Source organism: Brassica rapa, chromosome A10 (assembly GCF_000309985.2).
Source record: "Brassica rapa cultivar Chiifu-401-42 chromosome A10, CAAS_Brap_v3.01, whole genome shotgun sequence".
Classification (NCBI taxonomy): domain Eukaryota; kingdom Viridiplantae; phylum Streptophyta; class Magnoliopsida; order Brassicales; family Brassicaceae; genus Brassica; species Brassica rapa.
This window is the reverse complement of record NC_024804.2, coordinates 9,290,616-9,296,052: the sequence shown is the minus strand read 5'-3', so window position 1 is coordinate 9,296,052 and position 5,437 is coordinate 9,290,616.

The window sequence follows — 5,437 nt, the reverse complement described above, 5'->3', positions numbered from 1 at the left end:
TGTTGAGTTGTTGTTAGTGGCGTTCTTTAGGGCTCTATATTTCTTATGGTTTTCTGATTGAGGTAAGCCATTTAGTAAAATATGGAATGGATAGTGAATTTAGTTTGCGGTTTATGGAAGGTTATTACATTGGTTTGGGATGTGATTTGTTTGGTTATAGGGAGTGTAGGAGAGGTCAGGGTACATCCTTGTTAGTTCTGTTTATTGAGCCTCATGGCTCTGAGCTTACTGATAAGGGGTGGGTCTGGCTCAAAGGAAAAATTGTTATTGGTCATGGAAAAAATGTGCGTTTTGGTGAGATATATCAGGTTAGTTTAGTAGGAACATTACGTGTTTTAGACAATTCTATGATGAGGGGAACTTGGTTATGTAATATATGGCAGGGAAAGAAAGTGGTTAATCACATTGGACAAACCATGGTTTGATTATATTATTTGGAGATGGCTATGGTTGCCAGGGAACCGAGACTTGTCCAATCACGTTTCGACTGGCATCAGGAGAGTTATAAGGGAGGAATCAGTCTGAATGGTGTCTCTTTAAACACATTCACTTCCCTGGTGGTATGGAGGTATCAACGAGAGGACCTTCAAACATTCGAAGAAGCTGGAAAGGGTGTGCAATTGATATTGCCGGGGCATCGAGGTTTCGAGGCATGTGGTTTAGGCTTAGTTTTGAGCTTGAGATTACGGGGTGACCTCCCAGGTTTGGTACCGTTTATAAGATCTCAGTGGGATCAGCTCTTTTCATATTTCTGGTGGTCAAGATGTTTAACTAAGTTGTATGAAGAAATAATAATTTTTATGGCTATTATTGAACTAAAAACCAGCTTTCATGGCTTGTGATTTAGGGGTGTTATTAATTTAGAGTACAAAAAGTTACGAAGTGGTTTTCATAAATATTTGGAACTCCCGAGGGACAATTCATTAACATATATTGCCACTACATTGCAAGTTATTTGGAATTTTCGTTTTCATCAGGAAATGGACGACACTAAGTAGTGCTAAAATTATAAGGCTAATTGCACTTCATGTAAGGCAAGAAGAGCAGGGATCAGGACTAGGGACATCAATGAGACACCAAAGATTAAGGATATCATCAAATCCAAAACCCTTAGTTCTATGGAGCATCTACAATTTATTTTAAATGAGAGCACCAAGTTGGAATTGTAGAGGAGTGGGAAGCAAGTGGACTATAAATTATCTAAGGGAGATATGGCCCAAGAATAAACCGGATTTCTTATTTTTATCTGAAACGAAGCAAGATACAGAGTTTGTTCAATTTTTTAATCACATTTTGGATATGATAGCATGGTAACTGTGGATTCTATAATAATGAGTATCAAGTTAAGATCTTATATTCAAGTAATAGGATGATAGATGTGGAAGCGGTGGCGCTGGGAAAAAAAGTTTTCTTAACTTTTGTGTATGGAGATCCAGTACAAAAGTTTAGAGAACATGTGTGGGAACGGTTAACTAGATATGAGCTCTCACGTTCAGAGCCTTGGTTTATTATTAGAGATTTGAATGAGATTATGGATAATCATGAGAAAGATGGGGGATATCTAAGAAGTGCTGATTCTTTTGTTCCTTTTAACAACATGATTAGAGACAGTGGTTTATTAGAGTTCCCGGCTCGGGGAAATAAAATGTCCTGGCAAGGACGGCGGGGGAAAGGAAAAGGGGTGGTGACGGTTCGATGCCGTTTGGATAGAGCTCTAGCAAATGAAGAATGGCACACATTATTTCCTTGTTACTATACAGAATATCTAGGGATGGTAAGTTCTAATCACCAACCAGTTGTGGTCTTCCTAGAGGATAAAGTGGTCAGATGGAAAGGACAGTTTTGGTTTGATAAGAGATGGATTGGACATGAAGGTTTTATGGAATCGATTGCCATAGGACGGTCTGAGGACTATGATGGAAGTGTAGGAAATATTGTGGCCAAAATAAGAAATTGTCGTCATGAAATTTCGAAATGGCGGAAAGCCAATACACCATTTGGAAAGGACAAAATAAATGATCTTCAAAAAGCTCTGGAGGAGGTGCAGACAGATGATAACAAATCTCAGGAGAAAATTTTGGAGGTATCTAGGAAATTACAAGATGCATATAAGGATGAAGAGGAATATTGGCATCTGAAAAGTAGGAATATGTGGTACCCATCAGGGGATCTCAATATAAAATTTTGCCATGCCTTAACAAGACAAAGATGTGTTCGTAATAAGATTGTGGGTCTGCATGATGAAGCAGGGAATTGGATTACTGAGGATACTGGTGTAGAAAGAGTGGCAGTAGAATATTTTGAGAACCTTTTTAGTACCACTTCCCCTTGATAGTTTTTTGGTGGATGTAATACCGGGGAACACTACACAGATGAATCAATGGTTACTAAGGGTAGCGACGAAGGATGAGGTCCGACAAACTTTGTTCATGATGCATCCAGAGAAGGCTCCAGGACCAGATGGAATGACGGCTCTCTTTTTCAAACATACATGGCACATAATTAAGAGATATCTGGTGGAAATGGTAAATACGTTTCTGGCATCAGGAGAAATGGATCCAAGGTTAAATATTACTAATATATGTATGATTCCAAAAACAGAGAGGCCTACAAGGATGACAGAGCTAAGGCCAATAAGTCTATACAATGTAGGATATAAGATTATCTCAAAGGTTTTGTGTCAACGGTTGAAATTTTTTGTCTCCCCTCCATTATCTCAGAGACTCAATCGGCATTTGTGCCAGGAAGTTTGATATCTGATAATATACTAATAGCTCAGGAAATGTTTCATGGTCTGAGAACCAATAAAGTGTGCCAAAGAAAATATATGGTGATTAAAACGGATATAAGCAAAGCATATGATGGGGTAGAGTGGGATTTTATATACGTACTTTTACAGAAATTGGGTTTATCCCATTTCGTCGGTGCAGTATCGGGTTTTACTAAATGGTTAACCACAGGGTCTCATACTGTCCAATCCTGCAATTTTTCCAACCGACGCGCTTTTTACGAATATAGATCATCTTTTTTGGAGGTTTAATCCGAAGATGTAAGAACATCAATTTGCGTGGATGCTATGGTATATATTGAAAGCAAGGAATAATAACGTTTTTAGGAATTTGGATATCGACCCCAGGGATACTCTTACCTTGGCTGAAACAGAGGCGACTCTATGGGCTGAAGCACAAGGGTCAAAGATGCATAGGGTAGTACCATATATAGGGACAGAGACTCTACCGTCGATTCCCAGCAGGTGGTGTTTTACAGATGCTTTATGGAAAGAAAATGAGCTTATGGCTGGACAAGGTTGGTATAGTACTCTGGAAGGCTTTGATGGTTTGATGGGGGCAAAAAATGTTAGAGCGAGTCTTTCTCCTTTGCATGCAGAGATGGAAGCACTTATTTAGGCAATGGAATGTATGAAAAACTTACGTCAATTTCGGGTCACATTTGCAACAGACTATTCTCAATTGGTGAAGATGGTTTCGGAACCAGAAGATTGGCCAGCTTTTTCAGTTTATTTGGAAGATCTCAAGACCCTCAGAGCAAGTTTTCTCAGCTCAGAAATCATTCATATATCGAGGACTCACAATACAAAGGCGGATAGCCTAGCACGCAGTGCCAGGAAGCAACCGTTTTTCGTTGTCCACATGGATGCGGAACTCTCCATTTGGTTTTCAGATTTAATATGAGTCTGATTATGTTGTTGACAAAAAAATAATTTTTTTTAAAAAAAATTATATATTTCCATTACAAAGGTGCTATTTTAAATAACTAATTAAAATATGTGAAATTGTGATTATTCATATGGTATTTTATGAAAAAACATATCTTTATGAAAAGACATATTTTTATGAAAATATATATCTTTATATATTTTCACAATCTATAAGAACTAATGCAATGTTTAAGATGAAAAGTTGCATTCTTTCAAATCTATTGGAATGTTTTATTCTTTTTATTTTTAAAATATATTAGTTTTAAGAGTTGTGTCTTTTCATAAACAATAGATGCAATATATCATCTTAAAAACTAAGAAATGCAAATTTTCATATAAAATTTTTAAGAGATTCCATTTTTATATTAATACACTGATTTTGATATATAAAACAATTGTAAATAATTATGTAAAAATAATAAATAGATATGAGAAAAATAAAAATGAAAGACACAACTTTTCATCTTGAAAACTTCGCAACCTAATTATTGTTGAAAGTTGTGTCTTTTCATAAATAAAAAACTGAAATGAGTTTTCAAAAGTTTTCAAATTATAAAATGATGTGTTTATCTATGATATTTTGTCTTTTCATTATAATGTCAAAGGTTGTATGTTTTCCATTCCTTTTATTTTTTTTTTTAATGTATTAGTTTAAAACTTGTGTCTTTTCATAAGCAATACATGCAATTTTTGATCTTATAAATTAATAAATGCAACTTTCATATAAAAAAAACTTAAGGAATTTTATTTTAATTTTAGATATAAAATAATTTTAAATATTTATGTAAAATAATAATAAATAGATATGAGAAAAATAAAAGTGACAGATACAACTTTCATCTCAAAAACTAATAAATACAATTTTCATGTTATTTTCTTTTAAGAGATGCAACGTTCATGTATAAAACTTAAGAGATTCAAATTTTCATATTTATACACTGACTTTTAGATATAAAAAATTGTAAATATTTATAAAGTATTAATGAATAGATATAATCAAAATAAAAATAAAAATACATAATTTTTTATCTCAATGCTTGTAAATAAATTTTTATATTAAAAGCTTAAGAGATGCAAATTTTCATATTAACACTGATTAAAAAATTATAAATATTAATATGGTGTCACCAACGAAGAGGTAAACTTTTTTTTGATCTAAGAGGTATTAATGTGTGATAATCTAAGAGGTACGAACAGGTTATGATCTAATTAAGAGGTATTAACGTATCATGATTCAAGGGGGGTGTGAACGTGTTTTGACTGAAAGGGTGCGAATATGTCATGACTGAAAGGGTGCGAATGTGTCATGACAAAAAATGAGCAAACAGGTTGGGACTGAAAGGCTACGAACGAGTTGTGACCGAAAGAATGCGAATGGATCATGACCGAAAGGGTGTGAAAGTGTCGTGAATGTGACCAAAAATGTTCAAATAGATCGTGACCAAAAGAATGCAAATGGTCATGGCCGAAAGGTTACGAATGGATCGTGACCAAAAAAGTGCAAACAGGACGTGACCAAAAGGTGAAAATGGTCGTGGCCAAAAGGTTGCGAATGAGTTGTGACCAGAAAAGTGCAAACGGGTCGTAACCAAAAGGATGTGAACAGATCATAACCGAAGGGTTTGAATGGATCGTGACTAAAAGGGTGTGAACGAGTCGTAACCAAATGGATACAAATGGATCATACATTTTTCATTCAAAAAGTAATAAATACAAAAT